At 42.8% G+C, this 16,674-nt stretch overlaps 1 protein-coding gene across 3 annotated transcripts in view; it reads left to right on the top strand.

Moving 5' to 3' along the window:
* LOC110529653 (calcipressin-2) overlaps positions 1 to 16,674 on the top strand; it is a 113,784-nt gene that overhangs the window by 85,143 nt on the left and 11,967 nt on the right. The window lies entirely within an intron of this gene.

Here is a 16,674-nt window from a genome sequence, read left to right as displayed (position 1 = left end):
CTTGTTTCAATATTCAAATTCGATCTCCAGCTGTCCCATAGTAATGAACGGGAGTCGGGACGAGACAGACAGGCAGGCTGTGTTTCTCGGACAGTCGAAATCATGAATCAGCAGGCATCCTTTAATCTATATTATACTAGAACATGAGTCTAACTGAATATGGATGTGGTTTTAGTTGAATGGTCTTCAGCTGGTGAACCTCTGCTTGTGAAGGGTAATGGCAGCTGGTTTAGCAGGCTTTGGCGATGTTCTTCACTAGCCACTGCTTCGACCTCTTGCAGAAGATTTGTATGTACCGCAAGTCCCCTGGAAAGACATGAAGAGGATGTATAAAACATCAATACTGATCATGAGGATGTGTAACCATACAATAAACCATGTTCATCTGTAAACAAAAAAAGGATACAGTAGACTGGTACAGTATGTGTTCTGTTACACTCATTGAGATGGACTGTTAGCAAAGATGTGAAAAGTTTGATGGGGGCTTGACTTGTAGAGTCCAGTTGTGTATTGTTGTATATGAGTGCCTACAGTTGTGCTGTTGGGTAGACAAGCACTGCCAACAATAGTGTGAATAGGTTAGAAAAGTATACTAACAGCCCCTCTCACCCCTGCCAAAGAACTGACTGCAAGGGTGTAAAAAGTTTGAGGAGCACTTGTCTTGTAGACAGTTTAGTGTATTGGTGATTTTGTTTTCTCAAGAGGGTTTTGTGCTTTCATAAATACCTTTGGCTGTCCTGGCTTGTTTCAACGTCAGATGATGTTGAGCTTAGGCTTATTCCAGGCTGAAAGCTTTCATCCAATGGGTCTACAGGCTCTGTACTACTAACGCTGGTGTCAAGGTCGTCCTCAGTAGCAGGATTAGTCTGAAGGACACACAGTAGTCAGCGATGAGACAACATTTTACTACTTTGTCCCCATCAATACACACTCAAACAAGGTACAATATCCACCCTCCACACTCATGTCAATAGATCATGCATCCTAACCTTCACACACACACACCCCAACAGACACCAGTCAGTCACCCACACCATCCTCTCCTTACTAATACCTCATTTTCTCCAATGTAGACTTCAAGCCTTGTATGAACAATCAACTAAGCCTCCACTACACAGAGAAAACGACAGTAGAAGTTGTAGCCTACTTGTAAACACCAGTATATTTATTTACTCGTCATATTTACTAGTCAATTTTTTGTACGATTTTAGAAGGTGACGTATACTTACTAGTTCCTGGTGTTGAGCTTGATGTTGATGCCGCTGCAGATGTTGATGCGATCGGACTCAAAATAGAACATAAACAAATGTAGTTTGCTAGCAAGCTAGTTAGATAAGTAACGTTAACAACATTACCTCAGCTTGGCTTCTTTTCTGTTGCACTGATGTTGGCTGATCGGATGCCTTCCTCTTTGAAGAGAAGGGGGAAATCGATGGAATACCATCACTTTTTTCAGACTTCCGTTTCAAAATCCTCTGGCTGAAAGTGCTGGCTACAAACAATCATTTTTAGATTTCTCACATAGATTTCTCACACCCTTTAAATCGCACCATCTGATAAACAACACAATCAATCCCTCCCCGCCCCCACTCCTCTAGGTTTGAATCACCTCAGCCACTGTGTCAGGCAGTCAGTCAGGAGAGTGACAACCACAATTGTGTCTGGTGTGGTAATGATGGCCGTCTTTGAGTTAGAGGTTTAGTCAGAGCAAGCAGCGGATGCAAATGTCAATCAGTCAGCTATTATGTCTTGTTCTTGTTTACACTACATCTATGTGGAGTGTCATTCATCTTTTTGTCTGTCATTTTTTTATAGCTCACTAAATTCCTTATACTAGAGTGCTTTTTTGTCCAGTAGTAGGCCTAACCCTACTCAAAAAGCCAAGATTGGTATGATGATCATATAGTGTCCAGTAGTTAAGCTTAGTATTGTGAAAGCTAGGCTACTACGCTCTGAGAATGCTCCATTTCAGTGAGTATCTAAATGTGCAAGGATTATACAGTATTCCATACAGCCAGAGTCAAGCCCACCTCAAGCCCTTCCTGGAAAGAGCCTCAATTTCTCATCAGAACAGCTGTTTCACGGAATCTGGCCATCTTGCTTATTTTAACTAGACGTAACTTGAGCTGCCAATCGCACGGTTAACTCCCACAGTAAACACCCTTAGTTCCAGACAATGATATAAAGAGAGAGGGGGAGCAAGCACCTGCAGTTCCTTGCTAACCTCTCTTCTATTTTAAGTATCTCTCTCTCTCTTCTATTTTAAGTATCTCTCTCTTCTTCTATTTTAATCTGCAGTGGCTGTTAAAATGGCTCCAGGTGGTGGGATGAGATGTAGGAACATTTAAATTATGCAACAGTGTTTGGCATTACTAACTCTCAGCTGTCAACCCCCTAGGGAATTCTCTATTTCTCTCACCCCCCTCTCTCACTATCTTTCCTCTCTCGGTCCCTCTATCCTCACTCTCTCGCCCTCTCTATCCCTCCTCTCCCTGATCTGATAAATTGGGGTTATCCCCTATACCTTAGGGAATAGCCTGCATGACTGCATAGGCCCACTCACCGAAATATACTGTAGGCCTACAACTAAGATTGGTTACTCATATGACTCTGACTCGGTTGTATTTTAATAGAATGTTCTTCCTGTATCTATCAAAACATGCAATATACTTACTTCCTCTCATATTTACTGGAACACCATTTCATATTCCTATTGAGTCCCTGTTTGAGATTAAACTGCATCTGTTACTAGGCTCTTTACAGATAGTGAAACTGATCTTATCCATCACTATAACCAGGCTCATTGTGTACACAGGAAGTTAGAGTTGAGTCTAAACAAATCTGTAGGTGTACTTGTTAGTGGAGATCAGGCCCTGTCAGCATGGGCAATAGGTACTTCTCTCTGGGGCAGAGGGCTCTCTCTAGCTGGGTCTAAACCCCCAGGACAGCCAAAGCTGTGGGTTAACACCCTACATCAGCCACTTTGTGACCTCTCAGTCACTCTGTATAACGTCTAACTTTTACAAGCAACAAAATATCCCACCAGAAATGTTCATTTTCTTGTCAACCAAACATGCAGGTCCCCTCACAAGCACCCAGTGATACATCTGGTGGAAAACACTGCATGATGCACTTACCTGAATGTTTATGTGGCCGCAACCCACAAACCCTACCAGTCCCTTTCACTACTACATCACTGTAAGTGTATACAGCACATGAAATGTCTCTTAAGTGCCTGCATCCTTCCTCTGTTTAGGGACTAGAGTGGGTTGCATAAGTGATTAATTTAAAGCAGGGGTCTCCAAAAGGTCGATCGCAAGCTACCAGTAGCTCTACCAGTAGCTCTACCAGTAGCTCGCAGCCCACATATGAGTAGTTCACATTTTTCATGTTTTCCACCGCAAACTGTCATAAACAAATCTCACAAGTATCAGACTCTGTAAGCTCCCAGCTACTATTTAATCAATGCGACTTGACATTATCCCACCCCTGGTTTGCCACTATTGACTTAAAAAGACTAACTTAACACTATATGGCAATTAATTTCCAGAAATATCGCCGCTGTCTGTCTGTGTGGTATCGCGCGTTTGTCTGTCACTCTGTCGTGTGTAGCCAGTTGTGATAACCGTCTTGTGGGTTGACAGAAATACTTTCCACAAAACCTTCTCATTCAAATTGTAGCTGCAAAGTAGGCTTATCTAGTATATTATGAGTAAGTATAGAATTTGAATATATTATTTGCTGTGGCAATTTTAGCATGTGTATCTTGGTGGGGCAATTTTTTGGGGGGGATGCATGCCAGCAAAGCCACTACACAACACTAAACAAGACATTAATTGCACTATAACAGTGACAAACGGTGCACAATAACGGTGACAAACAGTGTTAGGGCCTACATAAAGCTGTCCCAACACCTTACCGCTGCTACACCTGGCTATCAGCGGAGCCTTGTCTGGCAGCAAAACAATTCATTCAGCCTCATTTACTGCCTTTTAAAAAAACATAACTGATATGTCTGACTTGCTTAAGCAAATGTGGTTTCTTATGACAATTGAGATGTGTCAACAATGGCATAAGGGGACGACAAGCGAATAAGAGGCAATCCGTCATTTCGATTCAGACATTAATGAGCGAGCTAGGAAGAAACATAGTCTATATAACTATTTGTTTAACACTTCGAAATGTACAGCGACAAAATTAAGAACGTAGGGCGTTCTTAGTGTTCTCCCTGTACACCAAGTCAGAACTGCAGGATAAATAAAGGGGGCATATAAGCAGACAATGAAAGCTCTTACAATATTCAATGATTACATTTCTCTAAACCAGGCTATATGCTACATGTGCACCACCAAGTCATAACAGTAGGCGAAATTAAGATGGGTAAATATACCAAATTATTAGGGTAATTAAGGCACATGGGCTACTAACATCTTACTACACAACATACACTCAGTATTACTTTCTTAGCTACAGTATGCATATCTCCTTGGCATATTACATAATTTATTCAGCAGCATACAATACATTTTTGGCCTCACCTTGTTGTGCTGTGCTCACTTGAACAGGAAGGAGGCGCGACAGTCCTTCATGGCCTTTTGTCATCAAAGTCTGACATTCTCTGGATTTATGGTACTTTCAAAACAACTGGGAACTCGGAAAAAAACAAGGTTGAATCATGAAGACGTCATTGATCTTCAGGTCGTACCTCTAAAAAGAGGCCGGATTTACAATTCTGAGTTGGATGACTCTTCAAAACGTATTTTCCCAGTCGGAGCTCATTTATTCCTGACTTACCAGTTGTCTTGAACTCACTGAAGTTAAGTTTTCGCAGTTCAGAGTTAACAGTTGTTTTGAGCGTGGCACGAATCATGCTTCATTGACAGCATGGCCATTGTTGAATGTTTATCATTTTAAACTTGGAAAAGCCCCTTAATCCCAGATTTGGGACCACACAGCCACTCCACTGAATAGCAGGCTAATGATTGCTTTGCAATGCTTGCAGTTAGCCATTGTCACTGATTCCTTCCAAACCACTCATTGTTGAATTTGCGATTTCCAACTTGTTGTTTAATGTTTATGTCCAATGGCTGATGAGCACCGATACCTTTTATCTATCATTTCTCTTAATTATTTATCTTCATATGACAGCGATTAAAAAAGATTTGCCAGTAGATTGTCGACCTGATTCCTGATGATGACTGCTAGCTAAGATATGTGACACGTAAACTCACTGTCAACTGCGTTTATTTTCAGCAAACGTTGAAATTGCCTGCAATGACAACAAGCTCAGTCCGATGATGCTGTGACACACTGCCCCAGACCATGAAGGACACTCCACCTACAAATTGATCCCGCTCCAGAGTACAGGCCTCGGTGTAACACTCATTCCTTCGACGATAAACTTGAATCCGACCATCACCCCTGGTGAGACAAAACCGCGACTCGTCAGTGAAGAGCACTTTTTGCCAGTCCTGTCTGGTCCAACGATGGTGGGTTTGTGCCCAAAGGCGACATTGTTGCCGGTGATGTCTGGTGAGGACCTGCCTTACAACAGGCCTACAAGCCCTCAGTCCAGCCTCTCTCAGCCTTTTGCGGACAGTCTGAGCACTGATGGAGGCATTGTGTATTCCTGGTGTAACTCGGGCAGTTGTTGTTGCCATCCTGTACCTGTCCCGCAGGTGTGATATTCAGATGTACCGATCCTGTGCAGGTGTTGTTGCACGTGGTCTGCCACTGCGAGGACGACCAGCTCCGTCCTGTTTCCCTGTAGCCCTGTCTTAGATGTCTCACAGTATGGACATTGCAATTTATTACGCTGGCCACATCTGCAGTCCTCATGCCTCCTTGCAGCATGCCTAGGGCACGTTCACGCAGATGAGCAGGGACCCTGGACATCTTTCTTTTGGTGTTTTTCAGAGTCAGTAGAAAGGCCTCTTTAGTGTCCTAAGTTTTTTCATAACTGTGACCTTCATTGCCTACCGTCTGTAAGCTGTTAGTGTCTTAACGACCGTTCCACAGGTGCATGTTCATTAATTGTTTATGGTTCATTGAACAAGCATGGGAAACAGTGTTTAAACCCTTTACAATGAAGATCGGTGAATTTATTGGAATTTTTACGAATTATCTTTGAAAGACATGCTCCTGAAAAACATTTTGTTTTTTGCTGAGTTTATTCATGCCAAAATAACATGCAAAAAATGTAAAAAATGTGGGGCTCAAAACAGGTGGGGCAGAGCCCTGAATGACGGGTCGACACTGATTATTTCTTATTTGCAAACTTTCCAATGAAATGAGCAGCAGCAGTATCAAACCATTGCTAGAGCGGCACATTCGACCTCACATTCATCACTCGCTTGATGTACATTAAAAGGGCCAGATGTGCAATTAAAGGGGAACTACACAAAAAAATATATATTTGTTAGTTTTCTTCCAGACATAAAAAAGTGAAGCATGGGGCACTATTTTCTCTTGTACACCAAGAACCTGGGGAACAGTTGTAGGGGTGAAGAGAAGAATGTGCCTATTTGAAAGCTATAATTATTTTTAGGGCTTACGTTATGTTGAATATTTTTACAGAGGCTCTCATGCTAGAAAAGGTTGGAGACCCCCGATTTAAAGGATATTGTATAATCATGGGAACAGAGGAGAGCGGCATCAAGCTGGTCTTTACCCCCTGCATCGCTGGACATTAGTTTATATACTGACTTGGACTCAGAAGTGGAGCAGCGACTGTAGTTAGAGATTCTGAGCTTAGGGGTCAGAGACTGACAAGAGGTCAGGGAATAGTAGTGACAACTAGAGGTCGACCGATTAATCAGAATGGCCGATTAATTAGGGCTGATTTCAAGTTTTCATAACAATCGTAAATCTGTATTTTTGGACATCGATTTGGCCGATTAAAAAAATTAAATAATAATAATTATACCTTTACTTAACTAGGCAAGTCAGTTAAGAACACATTCTTATTTTCAATGACGGCCTAGGATCGGTGGGTTAACTGTCTCGCTCAGGGGCAGAACCACTGATTTTTACCTTGTCAGCTCGGGGGATTCAATCTTGCAACAGTTAACTAGTCCAACGCTCTAACCACCTGATTACATTGCACTCCACGAGGAGACTGCCTGTTACGCGAATGCAGTAAGCCAAGGTAAGTGGCTAGCTAGCATTAAACTTATCTTATAAAAAACAATCAATCAATCATAATCACTAGTTAACTACACATGGTTGATGATATTACTAGTTTATCTAGCGTGTCCTGCGTTGCATATAATCGATGCGGTGCGTATCGTTGCTCCAATGTGTACCTAACCATAAACATCAATGCATTTCTTAAAATCAATACACAGAAGTATATATTTTTAAACCTGCATATTTAGCTAAAAGAAATCCAGGTTAGCAGGCAATATTAACCAGGTGAAATTGTGTCACTTCTCTTGCGTTCATTGCACGCAGAGTTAAGTTAGTGTATATGCAACAATTTGGGCCACCTAATTTGCCAGAATTTTATGTAATTATGACATAACATTGAAGGTTGTGCAATGTAACAGGAATATTTAGACTTATGGATGCCACCCGTTAGATAGAATACGGAACGGTTCCGTATTTCACTGAAAGAATAAACGTCTTGTTTTTGAGATGATCGTTTCCGGATTCGGCCATATTAATGACCGAAGGCTCGTATTTCTGTGTTTTATCATGTTATAACTAAGTCTATGATTTGATAGAGCAGTCTGACTGAGTGATGGTAGGCAGCAGCAGGTAAGTATTCATTCAAACAGCACTTTCGTGCATTTGCCAGCAGCTGTTTATGACTTCAAGCCTATCAACTCCCGAGATTAGGCTGGTGGAACCGATGTGAAATGGCTAGCTAGTTAGCGGGGTGCGCGCTAATAGCGTTTCAAACGTCACTCGCTCTGAGACTTGGAGTAGTTATTCCCCTTGCTCTGCATGGGTAACGCTGCTTCGAGGGTGGCTGTTGTCGTTGTGTTCCTGGTTCGAGCACAGGTAGGAGCGAGGAGAGGTACGGAAGCTATACTGTTACACTGGCAATACTAAAGTACCTATAAGAACATCCAATAGTCAAAGGTTAATGAAATACAAATGGTATAGAGAGAAATAGTCCTATAATTCCTATAATAACTACAACATAAAACTTCTTACCTGGGAATATTGAAGACTCATGTTAAAAGGAACCACCAGCTTTCATATGTTCTCATGTTCTGAGCAAGGAACTTAAACGTTAGCTTTCTTACATGGCACATATTGCACTTTTACTTTCTTCTCCAACACTTTGTTTTTGCATTATTTAAATCAAGTTGAACATGTTTCATTATTTATTTGAGGCTAAATTGATTTTATTGATGTATTATATTAAGTTAAAATCAGTGTTCATTCAGTATTGTTGCAATTGTCATTATTACAAATAAAATAGCAAATCGGCCGATTAATCGGTATCGGCTTTTTTTGGTCCTCCAATAATTGGTATCGGTATCGGCGTTGAAAAATCATAATTGGTCGACCTCTAGTGACAACACCTGTAGAGATACAACTGGTATTGTAGCCTAGTGGGAATGGTTATCTGATATGTTTAGAACACTTCTAGTGCAGAAAATGTAAATGTGATTGGGCTAAAAATAAAGATGCATTGGTGGTGAATGTTTCCTGGTACACTGAAGTAGCTCTTAAATGATAAGGCCTGGGCATATGCGTTCTAGGTCATGGAATAGAGTGCAGTATATGAATGTAAACTTTTAAAACACTGTTTAGACTTGCAATGCAATAATGTAGAGTGCAGTATGTATAGAAATATTTTATTTAAAAAACTCTGTTTATGTTTAAACTGTAAACATCACAGGCGTTTACTATAGTTATCTGGCATACATAATTTGTGTGTGTGTGTGTGTGTGTGTGTGTGTGTGTGTGTGTGTGTGCGTGTGTGTGCGCGCGTGCGTGCGTGCGTGCGTGCGTGCATACTCCATAGTATGCGTGTGTGTGAGCATTGCAGGCTTTTATTCTTCAGAGTATTGTTGGCGAAGCCTTGGGGTTAGCACTCCTGAGAGAGTTGACTCAGTCGGTCTGATGTTTCATGCTCATTTAACAAACAAATGATGAAGTTAACAGAGAATAGGGATTTTAATTTGAACATTCTTCTAGTCATTAGTTGTTTATTGAACTCTTTAAACTGTGAAAATTATATTGTTTCTGTTGTTTCCTAGCTGCATTAAACTGTCTCAACTCATCCCCATTAAAACTAGCAACAAGAGACAGACCATAACTTCAGCGCTTGGCATTTTGGCACAAAACCTTTATCCAGTCAGATTGCCTTCTTCCAGCATGGCAATAATAGCCAGTTACACAAGGTGTGTGTGTGTTTTTCCACTACAGTGTATCCATATGCAACCCAGCCTTCAGAGAGAGGGGCTACCTGAGTGTAGTATAGTGCTGCGGCTCCACCAGGCTGCCTCCCTACAACACAAGGCCTCGTTAAGGAGAGAATTATTTTGTTGTTCCCAGCCTGCCAGCCTCGCACTCGCTTTCTCATTAAGCCTGAGAAATAAAAACACTTAATCAAATATTTGAGGCGCATCTGTGGGCAGTTAGATGGGCGAGGGGGTTGCCAAGCATGTGTGGCAGCAGGTAGTGCTGTACTGTTACCATACCAGGGTCTGGAGAGCAGAAGGAACAGTGGTACAGTACAATACTAATAACGTAGTACTTTGGCAGTACAGTGAAGACATGGCTGGGTGTATTGGACTATACAGCATACAGTAGAATAGATAAGGTCTTTATAATTTCATTTGACATTTCAGTGATTTAGCAGACGCTCTTATCCAAAGCGACTTAAGTGCATTCACCATAAAGACGGCTAGGCGGGACAACCACATATCACAGTCATAGTAAGTATTATTTTTCCTCCATAAAGCAGCTATCAGCAGTCAGTGCTAGCGAGGAAACATTTCAATGTTTCCACACTAGATCAGAGGACATCAGTGCATGGGATGCAGCACACATTCCTCCCAGTATCAAACACTCCATCAAATCAAATTTAATTTTCACATGCACCGAATACAACAGGTGTAGACTTTACTGTGAAATGCTTACTTGTAAGCCCTTAGCCCTTAACCAACAATGCAGTTCAAGAAATAGAATTTAAAAAATATAAAGTAAAAAATGTAATAAAAAGTAACACAATAAAATAACAATAATGAGGCAGGGGGGGTACCAGTCAATGTGCTGGGTTACAGGTTAGTCGAGGTCATTTGTACCTGTAGGTAGAGGTAAAGTGACTATGCATAGATAATAAACAGCGAGTAGCAGTAGTGTAAAAACAAAGGGGTTGCCAATGTAAATAGGCTGGGTGGCCATTTGATTAATTATTCAGCAGTCTTATGACTTGGGGGTAGAAGCTGTTAAGGAACCTTTTGGACCTAGACTTGGCGCTCCGGTACCGCTTGCCGTGCGCTAGCAGAGAGAACAGTCTATGACTAGGGTGGCTGGAGTCTCTGACCATTTTTGGCACTGTGGCACACCTGTTTATTTTGAGACTGTTAAGGAATGTTGTAAACCCTCTGTAGCGCCTTACTGTATAACGTTTTGAGGATCTGAGGACCCTTGCCAAATCTTTTCAGTCTCCTAAAGGGGGAAAAGGCATTGACATGCCCTCTTCACAACTTTCTTGGTGTGTTTGGATCATGATAGTTTGTTGGTGATGTGGACACCAAGGAACGCAAAACTCTCGACCAGCTCCACGACAGCCCCGTCGATGTGAATGGGGGCGTGTTCGGCCCTCCTTTTCCTGTAGTCCACGATCATCTCCTTTGTCTTGCTCACATTGAGGGAGAGATTGTTGTCTTGGCACCACACTGCCAGGTCTCTGGCCTCCTCCCTATAGGCTGTCTCATCATTGTCAGTAATCATGCCTACCACCGTTGTGTCATCAGCAAACTTAATGATGGTGTTGGAGTCGTGCTTGGCCACGCATTCATGTGTGAACAGGGAGTACAGGAGGGGACTAAGCATGCACCCCAGAGGGGCCCCAGTGTTGAGGATCAGTGTGGCAGACGTGTTGTTACCTACCCTTACCAGCTGGGAGCGGCACATCAGGAAGTCCAGGATCCAGTTGCAGAGGGAGGTGTTTAGTCCCAGGGTCCTTAGCTTAGTCATGAGCATTGTGGGCAGTATGGTGTTTAACGCTGACCTGTAGTCAGTGAACAGCATTCTCACATAGGTGTTCCTTTAGTCCAGGTGGGAAAGGGCAGTGTGTAGTACGATTGAGATTGCGTCCTCTGTGGATCTGTTGGGGCGGTATGCGAATTGGAGTTGGTCTAGGGTTACCGGGATGATGGTGCTGATGTGAGCCATGACAAAGCACTTCATGGCTACCAACGTAGTCATTTAGGCAGATTACCTTCGCCTTCTTGGGCGCAGGTGGTCTGCTTGAAACATGTAGGTATTACAGTCTTGAACAGGGAGAGGTTGAAATGTCAGTGAAGACACTTGCCATTTGGTCCACGCATACTCTGAGTACACGTCCTGGTAATCCGTCTGGCCTGGCGGCCTTGTGAAACACTGCAGCTCCATGTACTGTACTCTGGCACACCTGTTTATTTTGAGACTGTTGCTAAGGAATGTTGTATATTTAAGAAATGGTGATACAGGGAGTAAATTATTTGGAGTGTTTGGCCTGGCTTGAAAGAATGCAGTAATAATAGCTGCAGTCTGTTAGTGGTCCTGGGCTTAGGCCACGCTTAACCCAAAGGAGAGAGACCATCATGTCTATCTGTCCTTCCACCCCCACTACCCACCGCACACACACGCACTCTGCATGGTATAAGCCATCACTTTTGATAGGAGCTGGCTGGCTGGGTGGGGGACAGACATTCACCAGAGATGGTGAGCTCACCACATACAGTACAGTACACACACACACACACAGAGCACATTTATTAGCAGAGCCTGAAATAGCATGGATAATGCTAGGTCCAGATAGGCAGCATTCATGATGGGCTAGTGTGTGTGTCGTGATAGAGAACGGTAATGCTGTCGTTATTTGAATCCCTCAGTATGATAGATGATGGCTAGGAGAGTGTTGCGATCCCAGTGGTCTTTTAGGTGGGGAGATGTTTGAAACTCTGTATCTTATAGTTGACGGATACTGATATGGTAGTCAGGTCCTTTATCTTGTTCTGAGGACTGGGCTTGTGCAGTGTGGTGTCAGATCTCCTCTCCTCTACTATCCCCTGTCATTCTCTTCCTCTCAGCACCTCTCATTCGTTCTCTATTTCCTTTTCACTCGTTTTATTTTCTGCATTCCCCCTCTCTCGCTCTCCCCTCCTCTCCCTCTCTGCGCGTCAGAATGCAGCAGCATTGACGTCACCCAGTGGTTGGCTGAGGAGTCCAGGCCCTCAGGAGAAATGGAGAGAGAGACTCACTTTGTAACACAATGCTGTGTGAATACTCTGAATAACAATTATTATTATTTTTTTTTTTAACATTTAACCTTTATTTAACTAGGCAAGTCAGTTAAGAACAAATTCTTATTTACAATGACGGCCTACCGGGGAACAGTGAGGTAACGGCCTTGTTCAGGGGCAGAAATACGCATTTTTACCTCGTCAGCTCCGGGATTCGAAACCAGGAACCTTTCGGTTACTGGCCCAACGCTGTGAACACTAGGCTACCTGCCGCCGGGCAGATCCCCAAGAGCTGTTGCAAAATCAGGGGTCTTCCAGGGGTCCACACAAAACATGAAACATGTCATAATACAGAACAAGAACAGCTCAAGGACAGAACTACATTTTTTTGAAAGGCACAAGTAGCCTAGATATCAATGCATACACACAAACTATCTAGGTCAAATAGGGGAGAGGCGTTGTGCCGTGAGGTGTTACTTTATCTGTTCATTTGAGCAATTTGAGATGGAACTGAGTTCTATGCAATAATGGCTCTATATAATACTGTACACTTTCTTAAATTTGTTCTGGATTTGGGGACTGTGAAAAGACCCCTCGTGGCATGTCTGGTGAGGTAAGTGTGTGTGTCAGAGCTGTGTGTAAGTTGACTATGCAAACAATTTGGGATTTTCAACACATTAATGTTTCTTATAAAAAGAAGTGACGCGGTCAGTCTCTCATCAACTCTTAGCCAAGAGAAACGGGCATACATAGTATTTATATCAGCCCTCTGATTACAATGAAGAGCAAGACGTGCCGCTCTGTTCTGGGCCAGTTGCAGCTTAACTAGGTCTTTCCTTGCAGCACTGGACCACACGACTGGACAATAATCAAGATTAGACAAAACTAGAGCCTGCAGAACTTGCTTTTTGGAGTGTGGTGTCAAAAAAGCAGAGCATCTCTTTATTACGGACAGACCTCTCCCCATCTTTACAACTATTGAATCTATATGTTTTGACCATTTTACAATCTAAGGTAACGCCAAATAATTTTGTCTCCTCAACTTGTTCAACAGCCACACCATTCATTACCAGATTCAGCTGAGGTCTAGAACTAAGGCATGATTTGTACCAAATAAAATGCTATTAGTTTTAGAGATGTTCAGGACCAGTTTATTACTGGCCACCCATTCCAAAACAGACTGTAACTCTTTGTTAAGGATTTCAGTGACTTCATTAGCTGTGGTTGTGTCACGCGGGACTAGGTGGGTGAAGGAATCAGACACAGAGAGTTCCACTGGGGAAAAGTGCTCTTTACTTCGGCACATAAAATGATAAGCCCAACAATACAGGGCGTGGACATACAACGTGACAACCCAAAAAACACAGGGTGCCAAGTTAAGGAAATAAATCCACCTCTACCTAAAATGCACACACTTAACATAAAGACAATCCCGCACAAAACAAGGGCAGGTCTACCTACTAAATATAGGGAAGCTCATGAAGCCAAACAACAGAAACACAGGTGAAACTAATAAGACAAAACAAACAGACAAACGAAAAAGGGATCAGTGGCGGCTAGTAGCACGGTGACGACGACTGTCGAGCACCGCCCGAACAGGCAGGGGAGCCAACTTTGGCGGAAGTCATGACAGGTTGCTGATGTGTATATGGTTGAATCATCAGCATACATGGACACACATGCTTTGTTTAATGCCAGTGGCAGGTCATTGGTAAAAAATAGAAAAGAGTAGAGGACCTAGAGATCTGCCCTGTGGTAAACCACACTTTAAATGTTGGATATTAGAGAAGCTTCCGATTAAAGAAAACATTTTTGAGTTCTATTAGATAGATAGCTCTGAATCCACGCTATGGCAGAGGTCAAAAAGCCATAACACATACATTTTTTCAACCACAGTTCAATAATATCAAAGGCTGCACTGAAATCTAACAGTACAGCTCTGACAATCTTCTTATTATCAATTTCTTTCAACCAATCATTTGTGTCAGTGTTGAGGGCACATGTTGAGTACCCGTCTCTATAAGCATGCTGAAAGTCTGTTGTAAATTTGTTTACAGAGAAATAGCATTGTATTTGGTCAATCACAATTTTTTTAAACAGGTTGCTAAGAGCTGGCAGCAAGCTTATAGGTCTGCTATTAGAACCAGCAAAGGCCGATTTACCACTCTTGGGTAGCGGAATTACTTTGGCTTCCCTCGAGGCCTGAGGACAAAGACTTTCCTCTAGGCTCAGATTAAAGATATGATAGATAGGAGTGGCTATAGAGTCAGCCACCATCATCAGTAGCTTTCCATCTAAGTTGTCAATGTTTTCTTTGATTATTAGTTTTTTTTAATGCATGAATATCAAGGCTCACTGTTCATTGTTGGCATTTCCTGCCTAAATTTGCCCACTTTGCCAATGAAGTAATCATTAAAATAATTGCCAACATCAAATGGCTATGTGATGAATAGGCAATCTGATTCGATGAAAGATGGAGTTGAATTTGTCTTTCTGCCCATCATTTTTATTTGAAGTACTTTTTCCATCATTCTTTATATCATAGATCTTGGCCTCATAATACAGTTTCTTCTTCTTTTTGTTGCGTTTAGTCACAAAATGTCTCAATTTGCAGTAAGTCAGCCAGTCAGATGTCCAGCCAGACTTATTAGCCACTCCTTTTGCCCCATCTCTTAAACCATACTGTTTTTCAATTCCTCATCAATCCATGGATCTTGGCTCTTCCAAGATGGCATAGCAGTCGGACGTGTGTTTGTCTTGTCCCGTGTACATAGTCGTTTTCCTTGTTTGTTTTTTTCATATATATTTTGTATATATTTTAATCTCACTTTCCATCTACGAACTGAATATACTTACCTGCAACCTGCCTCACCCAATGTGGTACGGATCTGCTATTTTCATACTTTAGAATTGGAAACCCCATCAGAAGTTAGCCAGCTAACTAGCTACGAGCTAGTAGTCAGTTAGCCACTGCTAGCGGTCTTCACCGTTAACTCGGACATTAGCCAGCTTCAGCTTGTCAATACCTGCCAGCCTGCACAGCGCGATATCAACCCAGAGCACAACGGACTGCTTTTTTCTCTACCGCATCACTGGATTCCTGCCGCAAGCCCTGGTCCATTACACCGGATCATCGCAGCTAGCTAGCTGCATTCGAGTGACTACTGCTAGATAACGCCTGCTAGAACCATCTCCCGGCTAGCCAAATAGGTCTACCAGCTAATTCTTGGGCTACAATACCTCTTTTGCCAATTGGCCTGGAACCTTTATTGCTGACACGGAGCCCCGCCAATCCATCACGATTGGTCTGTCGACGTAATCGTCCGAGCTAGTTTCAACAGGCTTTTCCGTTGCGACATCGCCGAAGGCCCATCTGCTAGCCCTGGCCCGCTAGCTGTCTGAATCGCCGTCTCTCCAGCTCGCCTAGCCTAGTAGCAACTACTCAACGGCTCCCTGTCTAATCTGTTGCTGCTCATTGGACCCTATGATCACTCGGCTACACATGCCTCTTCCTAATGTCAACATGCCTTGTCTATTGCTGTTTTGGTTAGTTATTATTGTCTTATTTCACTGTAGAGCCCCCAGCCCTGCCCAACATGCCTTAGATAGGCCTTTTGTCCCACCCCCCACACATGCGTAAACCTCACCTGGCTTAACTGGTGCCTCTAGAGACAAAACCTCTCTCATCGTCACTCAATGCCTAGGTTTACCTCCGCTGTACTCACATCCTACCATACCCTTATCTGTACATTATGCCGTGAATCTATTCTTCCACGCCCAGAAATCTGCTTATTTTACTCTATTCCAAATGCACTAGACAACCAGTTCTTATAGCCTTTAGCCGTACCCGTCTCCTACTCCTCCTCTATTACTCTGGTGATGTAGAGGTTAACCCAGGCCCTGCAGCCCCCAGCACCACTCCTATTCCCCAGGCACTCTTATTTGTTGACTTCTGTAACCGTAAAAGCCTTGGTTTCATGCATGTTAACATCAGAAGCCTCCTCCCTAAGTTTGTTTTATTCACTGCTTTAGCACACTCTGCCAACCTTGATGTCCTAGCCGTGTCTGAATCCTGGCTTAGAATGACCCCCAAAAATTCTGAAATTTCCAACCCCAACTACAATATTTTCCGCCAAGACAGAACTGCCAAAGTGGGTGGAGTTGTAATCTACTGCAGAGATAGCCTGCAGAGTTCTGTCATGCTATCCAGGTCTGTGCCCAAACAATTCTACTTTTAAAAATCCACCTTTCCAGAAAGAAG

This window comes from Oncorhynchus mykiss, chromosome 8 (genome assembly GCF_057628025.1).
Source record: "Oncorhynchus mykiss isolate SJ-2025 chromosome 8, ASM5762802v1, whole genome shotgun sequence".
In the NCBI taxonomy this organism is placed as follows: Eukaryota; Metazoa; Chordata; class Actinopteri; order Salmoniformes; family Salmonidae; genus Oncorhynchus; species Oncorhynchus mykiss.
This window is presented reverse-complemented; position numbering and strand designations above follow the sequence as displayed.